The sequence below is a fragment of the Triturus cristatus genome, chromosome 4_1 (assembly GCF_964204655.1).
Source record: "Triturus cristatus chromosome 4_1, aTriCri1.1, whole genome shotgun sequence".
Lineage (NCBI taxonomy): Eukaryota > Metazoa > Chordata > Amphibia > Caudata > Salamandridae > Triturus > Triturus cristatus.
In genome coordinates, this window is record NC_140585.1 from 1,201,779,541 (window position 1) to 1,201,793,794 (window position 14,254).

The following is a 14,254-nucleotide window of genomic DNA, read 5'->3' on the forward strand; positions in this document are numbered from 1 at the left end:
TATGGACGTCATTAAAATGGCGCAGAGTGCAAGAACCCCCAATTTGGAATGGAGTTCAGGGAACGTATGGGGGTAACCGGGGGGAAGTACCCTCTCGGTAAGCGGGCCCTCTGCGCATGCGCAACTCCTACGGGAGGGCGTGGTTAATTGAGAAGGATCTGACACCGGTTAGCGAACTTGTCGTAGGCCCAAATAGGATACGCAGAAAGTAATTAATGTATGATTATGTTCAGATGTTAGATTCAGATAGTAAAACTATGTATTAGTGATAGTTTAAGGTTAGCCATCTGATATCTGTGCATATGAATTGTAATCAAATGTCGTGTTATGTTTCTGCTTATAATTGTGTAAATATTGTTTATTTCAAAATTTAAATTTTGTTTTCATATTTTAATAAATACGGCCGGGGTTGTACGACCCCGCCTCCAAAAAGTAATTACCTTCTTCTGTCCATCATTAAAAATGTGGTTTACGCGGAGGGGGAGGGGGAAATTCGTTAGTCCCAGACCATAGAGAAAGGCGCGGCCGGTATCGGCCCCGCCGCAGATATGGCGGGGCACCGACCCCCTCCCCCCCTCGCCTGTTCGCCCGGCGCGTCCACCGCCTCAGCATGACGCGGTGGGCGCGTCGCGGCCGGGATTGGGTGGCGGCAGGGAACCCTTGACCCGGAAGCAATTAAGGTGCTTCCGGGTCAAGGGGGCGGCAGGGGACAGGCCAGTTAGAACTGGCCTGCCCCCAGTATTGGGATAAAAGGCCGGGGAGCGCGGGACACGGTCTCTTGGTCCCGCGCTCTCAGGCATCCGGACGCAGCCCCTGGGAGGCTGCTAACTACTTTGTTTGCCCACCCACCATCCCCTGTTGCATTATGGTCATTGGGTAATGAATGTGACGGTGCGGTTTTGTTTTTTGTTCCTTAGGTTTTTTCCCGTTTACAGGTCATCTATCGTCGTATTTATTGCTATTCCTTGGTCAGGCGGTAAGGTCATGACTGGTGAGCAGTAACTTTAAGGTCCTTAGGGGCGGTGCCATTCACGGATGGGGTCGCCCAGGAGGAGGGACAAGGGGTCTCTCCTAGAACTCCAGGGGCGGTACATCCGGTTGGATGGATGGGAGCGGGGAAAGAGGGGAGTCACGCTTTCTGGAGGCTGGTTGGCCACCCCGCACTGGTATGGACGTCATTAAAATGGCGCAGAGTGCAAGACCCCCCAATTTGGAATGGAGTTCAGGGAACGTATGGGGGTAACCGGGGGGGGGGGGGGGGTACCCTCTCGGTAAGCGGGCCCTCTGCGCATGCGCAACTCCTACGGGAGGGCGTGGTTAATTGAGAAGGATCTGACACCGGTTAGCGACCTTGCCATAGGCCCAAATAGGATACGCAGAAAGTAATTAATGTATGATTATGTTCAGATGTTAGATTCAGATAGTAAAACTATGTATTAGTGATAGTTTAAGGTTAGCCATCTGATATCTGTGCATGTGAATTGTAATCAAATGTCGTGTTATGTTTCTGCGTATAATTGTGTAAATATTGTTTATTTCAAAATTTTAATTTTGTTTTCATATTTTAATAAATACGGCCGGGGGTTGTACGACCCCCGCCTCCAAAAAGTAATTACCTTCTTCTGTCCCTCATTAAAAATGTGGTTTACGCGGAGGGGGAGGGGGAAATTCGGTAGTCCCAGACCATAGAGAAAGGCGCGGCCGGTATCGGCCCCGCCGCAGATATGGCGGGGCACCGACCCCCTCCCCCCCTCGCCTGTTCGCCCGGCGCGTCCACCGCCTCAGCATGACGCGGTGGGCGCGTCGCGGCCGGGATTGGGTGGCGGCAGGGAACCCTTGACCCGGAAGCAATTAAGGTGCTTCCGGGTCAAGGGGGCGGCAGGGGACAGGCCAGTTAGAACTGGCCTGCCCCCAGTATTGGGATAAAAGGCCGGGGAGCGCGGGACACGGTCTCTTGGTCCCGCGCTCTCAGGCATCCGGACGCAGCCCCTGGGAGGCTGCTAACTACTTTGTTTGCCCACCCACCATCCCCTGTTGCATTATGGTCATTGGGTAATGAATGTGACGGTGCGGTTTTGTTTTTTGTTCCTTAGGTTTTTTCCCGTTTACAGGTCATCTATCGTCGTATTTATTGCTATTCCTTGGTCAGGCGGTAAGGTCATGACTGGTGAGCAGTAACTTTAAGGTCCTTAGGGGGCGGCGCCATTCACGGATGGGCTCGCCCAGGAGGAGGGACAAGGGGTCTCTCCTAGAACTCCAGGGGCGGTACATCCGGTTGGATGGATGGGAGCGGGGAAAGAGGGGAGTCACGCTTTCTTGAGGCTGGTTGGCCACCCCGCACTGGTATGGACGTCATTAAAATGGCGCAGAGTGCAAGACCCCCCAATTTGGAATGGAGTTCAGGGAACGTATGGGGGTAACCGGGGGGGGGGTACCCTCTCGGTAAGCGGGCCCTCTGCGCATGCGCAACTCCTACGGGAGGGCGTGGTTAATTGAGAAGGATCTGACACCGGTTAGCGACCTTGCCATAGGCCCAAATAGGATACGCAGAAAGTAATTAATGTATGATTATGTTCAGATGTTAGATTCAGATAGTAAAACTATGTATTAGTGATAGTTTAAGGTTAGCCATCTGATATCTGTGCATGTGAATTGTAATCAAATGTCGTGTTATGTTTCTGCGTATAATTGTGTAAATATTGTTTATTTCAAAATTTTAATTTTGTTTTCATATTTTAATAAATACGGCCGGGGGTTGTACGACCCCCGCCTCCAAAAAGTAATTACCTTCTTCTGTCCCTCATTAAAAATGTGGTTTACGCGCAGGGGGAGGGGGAAATTCGGTAGTCCCAGACCATATAGAATGGAGCGACAATCAACAACAAAAGGATGCACAGTAAAGTGGTATTTAGGACCAAAAAATGTATATTGGCACAGAGCGCAGAGAACTTTAGCTATGAAAATAGAAATGTCAGTTATGCAAGAGGAACCAAAAACTAGTGAAATGAAAAACGTATCTTGTACTGTGAACAGCCGTCTCTGAAGCGTGGCAGACGGAAGGCTGAAATTAAACGAAACAGCCCAGAAACAGGAGTTGTAGAAATAAAAGTTATCAAAAGGCTTCAGTGTCATAAAGATATGTTAAATACATTCTTTATTTATTTGAAAAGGCTCGGTCTGCATGATGGTCGTGCGCCCTAAACCCTAACGGTAAAACCTCAGTCAGGAAAACAGTGTAATATTAAAAATATATATAATTTAGGTGAAGGTGAAGGGAAGCAGGAATTGATGTTGAATTGCATTTTTATGGGTATTCATCTTTTACTGCTGATATTGGTGCCGCTTGAGTCATACAAGCGCCTCACAAATAAAACAAGCAAGACGACAGGCAGCAGGAGGAGAGAGGGAAGTAGCAAGCAAAACTCCATGACAGTTAGAGAGGCACAGGGCAAGTAGGGTCAAAGTGTGGGAGGGAGAAAGCAACAGTGGGAGGAGGGTAATTGGAGGATAGGACAAGAAAAAATGTGGAGTGGGGAGAGCAACTTCAAACACATGCAATCGGTATGGACAGAGCAGCAAGCAGGGAGAGTGGTAGGGGAAAGAACAAGAGTACTACCTCAATCATGTCGAGAGCAGTGGACGGGCACTGATTGCGTTTAATTATTCTGTGCTTGGTCCCTGATCGACACCAAGCATTAGAAGTGATATTTCATCTGCACTGACCAATGAAAATGGCTGCAAAGAAGGGTGACGCCGAAGCAGACAAATGGTAAGCAACGGACGGGCTCCAAGCCCTTTTAGCAAACAAAAGTGCCCCGCAAGTGAGACGCATGCGCTAGTGCATGCTCTGGCAGGCTCAGCCCTAATAAAGCCAGAAAATAGAAATCAAGCAAAAGCGTGTTACAAAACACAAAGCCAAGGGTAAGCAGTGGGCAGGATGCATGCCTAGGTAGGCTTTCAGCATGTCCCCAATGTGCCTTTGGAACCAGACAACTGTGCTGTCTGGTCGGCTTCAACCTAGAGAGCTAGTGCCAGATGGTTTCACTGCAAGTATGTATAGAACATTTGTATTGGTCCTATCCCTATATCCAACTAAACTTATCAACTCAATGACACATGATGGGAAACAGAGGCGCAACTAGAGCCAAATTTCGGGGGGGGGGGGGCTAAGAAAACATTTTGGGGGGGGCTGAATCTTTTAAGCCATAGGCAGAGTGGAGCTGCAGGGGCTCTTACAAGGGGTGAAACAACAGCGAGGCCTCATTAACATGCAAATGGTCTTTTAAAGACCTGTGAAGTGCTCGGGTGCGGCTGTGGGGGTGCCGGGAAGCTGTCTCATCCCGGGCTGCCACACGCGACGGGGGGGGGGGGGGCTGAAGCCCTGTGAGTCCAATGGGTGTTGCGCGCCTGATGGGAAAGTCACCCTAACAATGAGGGAAGCTCAGATATCCCTAGTTTTGAAACCAGGGTATTATGCCTCTGCAGTGTGCATCCTATAGGCCAATAGCGCTTTTGAAATTAGACGCTGAATTTCTCTTGATAGCGCCCCCCCCACACAATCACTGTGCCCCCATGGAGGAATGGCTCAAACAGCTTACAAGATCTCAATTGCACCCCCTACATCAGTGTCTCTACTTGATCACTTAGTATGAGTTTGAACAAATATCTGAATATGCAAGAGCATATCAGCGCAACAACCAGGGGAGCCAACTACCAACCGAACATTCTAAGGAAAATCAAACCACTCTTGCCCTCTGATGACTTGATGATTTTCATTTGGCAGTCTAATCCCTAGTCATTTCACAAATAGATTACGGGAGTGCCACTCTCGCAGGTCTTCCCAAAGCAAGGCTAGCACCACTGAGCCATGTGCTAAACTCAGCTGCTAGGCTAGTCACGGGATCCAGGAAATGTGATCAGATCACTCCAGACCTAAAACGTCTAAATTGGCTACCGTTTGAAGCAAGGATCCAGCTGAAAATAGCCTGCGTGACCCATAAGGCCCTTCACTACAACACTCCCATATACCTGCCTAATAAACTAAAACTGTAGGGGGCTGTCGTTCTTTAAGGAGTGCCAACTCCCTATTGCTGAAACTGCAGAAGCTCAAAAAAATAAAAAACTGTCATCGCTATTTCCTAGTTTAACCTCTAGAATATGGACCGCACTGCCACCCATTTTCAGGACCAACCCTTCAACGACCTCCTTCAAAAAAGTGAAAAGGCTTCTGATGAACAAATTTCTCTAATAATAACCCCGAGGAATGCAGCTGGATAAATCCCAAGTAGATCACTCTGTATCATGAATCTGCCTATCCGTTGGTTACTTTACAGTTTTTCTATTCTTACTTATAACTGATTGCTTCTTTTATATGTATGACTTTTTTGCTATTTGCACAGCTCTCTGATACCCTGACGGGTCATGTTCGAACTTTATAAAACTCCTTGGATAACATTCACGGTATCTAGCAACACTTCCCTTTGGGTCGTGAACCATGTCAGTGCTGCCCATTTTCCCCTCTCTTCTTTGCCCTCAGTATTGAACTTTTCGCAGAAAAAATAAGGTTGGATGGAGGTATAGATGACATCCCCTCTGGAAAATCTGAACATAAGATCACATTAGTCGCTGTTTTCTTGGTATTGTTAACATCTCTGTCCACCTGTCTGGTGCACCTACAACTCCAATTAAAGAAATTCGAGGCTGTGGATAGATTTTAAAATAAACACCCATAAATTTGAAATACTAACTCTCACACTAACACAATCAATCAATCAATCAATCAGGGGTTTTCTAAAGCACACTACTCACCTGTGAGGGTCTCAAGGTGCTGGGGTGGGGGGTGCAGCTCCGGATCAGTTGAAAAGCCAGGTCTTGAGGCTCTTCCTGAAAGTGTGCAGGGTAGGGAAGCGTCTGATGTTGACTGGAACTCGTTCCAGGCCCTGGCTGCGACATAGGAGAAGGCTCTTCCCCTGCTCTGTTTCTGCGGATGCGGGGGGTCTCTGCTAGGACGAGGTCGGCAAAGCGGAGGTTCCTTTTGAGTACGTGGAAAGAGACTCTTTCATTGAGGTATTTGGGTCCGATGTTGTGGAGGGATTTGTAGGTGTGGGTGAGTAGGTTGAAAGTGATTCTCTTCTCGACGGGGAGTCAGTGGAGGGCATCAGGCATTTACCCAGAGGCTGGAAGGGTGGGGGCTGGTTTTGTTACTGGGGCCCGGTTTTGCAGCATTGCTGCAATATCGGCCTCCAGTAACAAAAGCAGCAAATAAGCATAATCCACCTACTTTAGTTTCCAGCCTCTGGGGGCCAACCAGTGCTTCACATTTACACCGCCCCCCAAAAAAATACCCCCCAACCTCCGGTTGTAGTGGTCAGACTTGGTCACTACGCACCATTGCTGGTCTGCTGAAATTGCCCTTGCTGTTTTCGGCTCCCAGCCCGGCCCTGGCTGTAGGAGCACAAACAGTTTCTTACCTTAAATGATTCTCCGTTTTATCGTGGCACTCCCTCGTCCTCTTGGGACTCCTGCCGTGTGCTCAATGAAAGGGATGCCGAATCAGCCAAAGAAGAATAGGAAACAAAATGTTTCGTTTTCTATTTATCATTGGCGGATTTGGTCTTCCCTCCAACCAAAAGCAAGGGGCGGATCCTATAAAGCTGTGTGTGAACCTGGTTGCTTGAGAAGAGCCTGAGGAAGCCCTACAGGAGAATGGAGCTGGATTTTTTCATCCCATTTTTAAGGCGGAGACAGCTCCTCCAATGATTCCAGGGCTCAAGGCACACCGAAGGGCCCTTGCAAGCAAGCTTGCATCGCAGGCATTTGAAACTAAATATAGTCAGCTAAAGGCTCATTCTGTTTGGCTGCTCAGTCGTAATGTTACATTTTGGGTTTTAATTATGCAAGTGAATACACAAATAGGTGACATACTGCTTTCCATTTAGCCGAAAGTGAGCAGGAGAGACTTTAAATTGTACCTATGTTCCGCTCCCCCCGCCATCTTTCAACTGAATGAAATGAGGTTGTACCTTCATACAATGTACAGTCATCTTTTGTTTGTCTCTTTCTAATGGAATTACCTCCGGGTGCACTATGAGCATCAACTGTTAGTGACGATACTCCCAAAGCATAAACAAGATCCATTGGTTTTGGCAATGTTTTGTTGTTTTGACACATTGTACAGCAGTGTGGCCCCAGTGCAGCATGCTTGAAAGTAAAAAAAAAAAGAATGTACTATGACATGGTCAACGCTGCCCAAGTCATAGCACTTTTCTATTTAAAAATAAAATACCAACTATGCTGCACAGCAGCCATAGATTGGACCTATTGGCTTTGCCAATGCTTAGGTAAAAAAAGCACTATGGCAAGTCATAGCTCTATTTTTTTCTGGAGGGAGGGGGTTGGCTTCGGAGCAAGTAAAAACAAGCATTGGCATAGCCAATAGGTCTCGCCTTTGGGACCTTATAAGTGTTTAGCCATGCAACAGTTGCATAACTAAATACTTATAAGGTCCCAAAAGCGAGACCTATTGGCTATGCAAAGCGGCTGTGAAAGTGAAAGTAATCGCGGTAAAGCACGGCGCGCGTGCCCGCGCACATGCACTGTAGCTCTAGGCTGGCCTGGTAGCACTTTTTGGAGCCCTCTCAATAAGTCTCGCCAGGCCAGCTCATGCGCTGGGTCAGGCGAGACCTAATGAGTTGACAGTTACAGGGAAAGAGGGAATCAACAACGAGGGGCTAGATGTGAGCAACGGTGTGAGGCGAGTGGGGGTGGGGAAAGTCCAAGCAGTGCCATGGGAGGAGTGCGGGGAGGAGATACACTCATATGGCGTGCTTTAGAAGCAACAACAGGGGGAGGTGGCCCCTGCTTGATTCGTCTCTCGGCAGGCTGAGCAGTCTGTCTTACTAAAAAAAAGTTTTCTCAGTCACAACTTATGGCGCACCTTCCAGCCGGCTGCACATGCCTCGTCTGCATGAAATAAATAGGTCAGCATTAAGAAGAAGGCGGAAACCACAAGCGTTATTGCCTTCTCAGATCTCAATAGCAAGAAAAGCCCTACCACTGCAGTTAATTTTTTGTTGTTTAAAAAAGAGAACTTTATTTAGATATATAATGCAAATAAAGTCACAGAAACAGTCACAATAAAATGTGAACAATCCATATTCGAATTACTATGGCACTTCTGTAACCACAATACAAAACAAGGAGGAACAAAGGGGCTATTAAGGAAAGGTCCGGCATACTCAGCCCAGGTATAAATCTAAATAAAGAAAGGTATGCTGTTCCTACAGAGGCTGTCAAGGGTTATGAAATTTGTATGAGTCAGGAGGTGGTTCCTCCCTAAGGAAAAAGACCCTCACACATCCGGCAGACTCGCTGTCATGTATCGTCAGCAGGTGGCCCAGATGTCAAGTATCATCATCAGGTCTGCTCCGAATCGGGGCGGCGCTGCAATCCCCGATCGGCGACCTGCAAGGCGCCTTTTAGTGGAGATCTTTATTCCATTCTTTGCCGGTTGATGAGTGCAAGTGAGGGCCCTGTAGTGAAGTGCGTGTGAGATTAGGTGTGTTAAAAATAAGTAGTGGAGATCCTAGATAACCAGTTTTAATAAGAACGGTCCCACTCTTAATTAAAAACAAAAACATGCGTAATCATCCAGTGAGGGTGTCTGAGTTACGCTCAAGTGGTCAACATGTTTCTTGCAATGGTCAACTAGACCGCAATTCTTCAGGACCAGAGGAGTACACACACTTATTGGTGGTGGCAGCAACTACTACTTACCACCGGTACAGCACCCTAATAAGTGGTTACTTAAAAATTAGTGATGCCTGTGAAAGAAAAGGTAAAAGGACAAACATACAAATCATATAGATAAATTTGCTTTAAAACACTGTAAAGTCAAATCGCCTCATAAACTGCACCCAAACAAAGTGTCATGCAGAATCAGTGATGTGTAGGTACATAGCATGATACGGAATGTTAATCAAAAATTCTTAGTGACTGGATTGACCTATTAGTTAGGTCAGGCAAGGGCTGTTGCAGAACCGATATCGTAAAAATATGCCAAAATGTGTAAAAACTTGAAGAAAGAAACAACTCACCCTGGAATTCAGGGCGTCTCGTTCCAGCGAGCAGGCGCTAAACAATTACACTGAATAGTACAGTGTTCTGTGGACACAAAAGCACCCGTCCATGGGGTGTATTTAAGCAATGTCATGTATGTACAATCAAGGTTTCTACATCGTCATTAGGGGAAGGCACTGTTACATGGTGTAAATTCAAAAAAGGGGGATAGTCGTATGTATCTCGAAGGGAGATCATGGTATACCACAGATAACTTGAGGTTATACAGAGCTATCTTGGCTACCTTCGAATATCATAGTAATTATGTATACAAACTACCCTCAGTTAAGGATCAAGTAAAACAGGACCGAGTCTCTGGAGCTCCTCCAACGATCGTGTGTTAAAGCAGCCCTCGTATAAAGGACAAAACAGGGGTCTCCAGAGCTCATCCTGGGGAAATAGTCAATACTCACAGCCGTCCTTGATATGGAGAGACTCGGAACCTATCTTCCGTCCGCGCCAGCTCGGTGGACACCCCTGGAAAATGGCGGGGAGAAGACATAGCTAGCGCGAGCCAATCAATGAAGAGAGCTAATCGTTACACGTCAACCGGTTGCGTGTGTAGACGGTAGAGCTACTCTGATAGGCTCCCCTGTGTTTGATCGATTTCGAGTCGACGTATTCTTGACGTTCCGTGTTAGAGACGTCAGCCAATAGGTGGTAGTGTATTTGGTTTTGTCTCCTAGTAACGGTAACTACACAATATGAATGTATTTACGGAACTCACGGATCTGGCTGTATACTAGTGTCAAAGTGATCCGGAAAAGAACTTCTTAGCAGTGTAAGCCAAGGAGTCACAAGGATTAGAGAAAATCTACAAACTGAAGGAAAAGGACCCCAGCGTTATCTGTGTGAACCCAGTTCACAGGTAACGTGAACGAATATATTTACACGGCCATCGCGGAAAACAAGAGTGATTATCATGTAATACACGTCATAATAGGTAATGTGAATATACAACTAGATCCAGATATTCACGTGATAGCCGTCGGCTATATCGAGAAAACGGACAAAAAAAGTCCCTATGTTAGGGAAAGATAGTCAGTGATGTTAGACCAATTCAGGTGTATACAGCCCGTTTGAGATTAATCGTGTGTGAGCTGAAGAAGATTCAAAAGTGTGGTCAAATGTTCAATAGGCTAGACCACGGGATGTCTTCATTCAACCCTGCCAGGTGTGAGGAAAGTCTCATAACCCACCTTTGTTCAATGGAGAACAATTTAGCATTGCTAATGGTCTTAAAGGATTGAAGGACTGTCCACTGAAAGGAGTCGGGGGAGTGTTTTTTGTCAAGAAAATGTTTTGTCATTTTTGTGTTATCTCTGTTACACCGAAAGTTGCTCCGATGTTCAATAATTCTGGTTTTTATTGGTCTCGTGGTCATCCCTATATAGGGGAGATTACAAGGGCATCGGATCAGATAAATGCAATTATAGGTGTTGCAATTAGTGTGTGTTCTGTTTTGCCAAACGAACCCATTAGGAAAATCAATATTTTTCGTGACTTTGGTCAGAGGGCATACTACACAGGAGCCACAAGGATAATGGCCCATAACAGGAGGAAGGTTCTGTAACCACAGCATACCCTGACAATCAGTACATGCTTGGTCCATCACATTCACTGCCCACAATAAGCCAAGCCCGCTGGGTCTCTGATAGGTCTTGACAACGTCATGTGAAGCGGAGAATGTCCAATGGGAGAGGGAGTATGCTCTGTGACGTGATGTGACTCACACAGAATTAATGAAGGGACGACCAGGAGAAACAATGAGTGAATACTCCAGGGGAGTGAACAACTTCAAAAAGAGTGAGGACAGGAATCCCAATTACCCAAGCAAGCATCCGGCACTGTGCAATCATTGAAAACGGCATCTTGCACAGTGCGAGCTGTAGTTTTCTGCCGCTCGAGTAGATTTTTACTCGAGCTGCAGCTTTCTCAACGTGGACTGGTAGTTTCTCATCGCGAGCGGTCGCGAGCATAAGCGACCACTCGCAATGAGAAACCTGACCTCCCCGCGTTGAGAATCTCGCCGGGATGTTTATTTTCCACGCTCGCGATCGCCAACTTGATGTTGCTGATCGCGAACGAGGAAACAGTCTCGCCGGGATGTCATTTTCCTTGCTCGCGGTCGCCAACTTGACATTGCGGAACCGTGAGCAAGCAAAAAATGACCGCTGCACTACGCAATGCTACGCTACGCGTGTTTGCACTGTGCTACGTGCAATTCGCGTAGTGCAAAGTAGCGCAAACTACGCGAGCATAGCGTACTGCTTTGCCCAGGCTTAGAGAGAACCCTTCATGAATGTCCCTGATTGTGTTGCCAGCTGGGAACCACTGTAGCCAGGTCAACGCACGTTTCAGTGGAAATTGTTAATTGTCGCCACCTTCAACAGGACCTCTCTTTCTAGATTCATTAAAGGTGAGTGATGGGGGATCGTATGGGGTGATGATTAGCATTTGGGGTGATGATCTTCGCTCTCCTGGATGCGAAGATATGATTGCCATCTCATTGGTGAATCAGTGTGACTGGATATAAGTCCAACTCCAGTTGATGTGTGACATAAAGCTATGCAGCCTCCACTGTTGATGGACAAAAGGAGGGTGACTGAGGAGAAAGTATACTAGGCTATATTTTGTCTTTATTCGGCCACTTGTGGGGTACAAATCATTATGCTAATTGTGTATACATTCCTGGATGTGAATTCCTTCAAATGCCAATGCCAATGCGGCGGATATTCTTTTCAGAGCTACATGTTATACGGAGCGGCTGGGTCGCAACGCCATCGTCCAGCCGCTAGGTCAGGTGGCAGTTCTTCTAACAATAAAGCACTCCATGTTGTTGCAGTGCTGAGATCCACATGCAGCTCTAATAGTGCAGCTCTGCCATTACCCGCATCACCCACCTTTGCGCCTTAATCACATGCCTTAGGCACAGCTTTCCCTACTGTTGCACAGACTGGAGTTGGAATAGTAAAGTGGTTAAGACGTATTTGTTGTTCCAAACGCATTGTTAAGGCACACTTGGTTTAGCCATGCGTGGCTCCGTCATACAACCTCCATCTTTACCATTGCAAAGATCCTCACACTTCTCGGCCAGTGTATCTCTGTGGTGATTTTAAGAAAACCTCTAGTATTCCAGTGCTGTCCCCAAACACACATATCTGACACAGCAGCTCATCTAATGCCACCCTAAGAACTACAGAAACTGCTTTACCCCTGCTTCTCAATCTCAACCCTGTGCTGCCAACTCTGCAACAGACGCCCACACCACACAGCCCTCTGTCTTGCTCTGCTGCACCACTGGAACCAGCACACGCAGCTGACTAAATGATTCTCAATCATGCTTCACATACAGCACTACATGTTATGCCACAGGACATACAGATGATCATTTCTACGATGGTTGGCCAGATGTTGAAATCCAAATGCCGGGATGTTCCACAAACATAGTAGTAGGGTTACAAGTGTTAGATCGACTATGTGTGTGTGTGTGTGTGGAGGGGGGGGGGGGATCCGCGAAAAACTGGTTCTGCTGATTACTCTATTCCGACTGCAATTCATGGTCGGACTGCGACATAAAATAGTCCCTGGCACCAAAGTGGTCTCCATTAGCGAATTCAGATAGTTAAAAACAGAAGGGGGCCACGTATTAAAGTTGTAAATACAATGCCGTATACGTGTTCGGCAAGGCACATGCGACTGCATGCATTTGTGCTTACTGCAGGTAATGTTTGTGGTAATACCAGAGATATGAACTGTAAAAACAGGCCCACCAGACCTTAAACAGTCCCACATATAGCCACGAAAACCAGCCCATGCGCTGCGCTGCGAAACCAGCCCTTGGGCACTGGCAGCTCGCCCTGCAAGCCCGGCCGACTCTGCATTGGTTTGGGGTATTGCCAGGGAGCCATAGGTCCGCCACACGCGTGCAAAGTCCTTTGTTTCTAGTGCCAGATGGGTTCATTGGGTGCGCCGTGCCCAGCACTCACCTTACCTGCCCGCTGCAAGGACGCCCGTCCTCAGATCCGTCACCTGGGCCGCCGCCTGGTGTGATCGCCCGCACACTTGAAGCGTCTTAAACGTCCAGGCTGAGTTACGCCCAGCATGGGACTTCCTAAGCAACAGTTATATTTGGACTTTGACCTGAGCTTATCTCCCTCTTCCAGCTTGAACTTCGAACTCTCCGAAGCACCGAGCCCACTAGAGAAAGGGTCCGGGTGTCAGGATATGAGCTGAGGCAGAGGTCTGCACGAGAAGGGCCGTAAAGCTGCAGTGGAGTCAGTCACACATCGGGCTCGCTTGTGAAGGGCTGGGGCATTATCAGTCACAAATCGAGCTCGCCTGTGAAAGGCCAGAGGGCCTGGCTCAGAATCACTAACATATCGAGCTCCCTTTTGAAAAGCCGGCAGGGCTGGGGCAGAATCAGTCACATATCCAGCTCACTTATAAGAAGCTGGCAGGGCTGGGGCAGAATCAGTCACATATCCAGCTCACTTATAAGAAGCTGGCATGGCTGGGGCAGAATCAGTCACATATCCAGCTCACTTATAAGAAGCTGGCAGGGCTGGGGCAGAATCAGTCACATATCCAGCACACATATGAAAGGCTGGCAGGGCTGGGGCAGAATCAGTCACATATCCAGCTCACTTATGAAAGGCTGGCAGGGCTGGGGCAGAATCAGTCACAAATCGAGCTCGCCTGTGAAAGGCCAGAGGGCCTGGGTCAAAATCACTAACATATCGAGCTCACTTTTGAAAAGCTGGCACGGCTGGGGCAGAATCAGTCACATATCGAGCTCACTAATGAAAAGCCAGGGCTCGGGCGGAATCAGTCACATATACTCGCGCACGAACGCGCATAAAGGTCCGGCGCTCTTCCCGCGTCGCGGGACGCGCGCGGGCGGGCGCCGGGCTAAGCCCGGGCAAAGGGCGGGTCCTCTGAGGCCCTCAGAGGCTGAGCGAGGCTGGGCTGGGCCCACTTTCTTTCATGGTGTGTTAGTAGCCTAATTTCTGTTGTTGTAAAACGGACTACATATAGCTTGTATCATTGTGTTGAACCTCCTGTTTTGAGCTTGTAGGTGGCTGGTTGTGTTCACACGGCACGGCAGCACATACCATCGTTGTTCACAATGAATTCT

The 14,254-nt window shown here is 47.8% G+C and overlaps 1 protein-coding gene across 2 annotated transcripts in view; it reads right to left on the reverse strand.

Moving 5' to 3' along the window:
- The window catches only part of LOC146856385 (retinol dehydrogenase 16-like), a 100,465-nt gene extending 86,536 nt beyond the window's left edge, over positions 1–13,929 (reverse strand). Inside the window, exon 1 of one of the 2 annotated variants that reach the window (XM_085654505.1) lies at positions 13,112–13,929. The gene's annotated coding sequence lies outside the window, so the exon portion shown is untranslated. Of the gene's footprint in view, positions 1–13,106 lie in introns of both variants that reach the window. The other variant, XM_085654506.1, reaches the window with a different exon arrangement.
- Between the last annotated feature and the right edge of the window lie 325 nt (positions 13,930–14,254).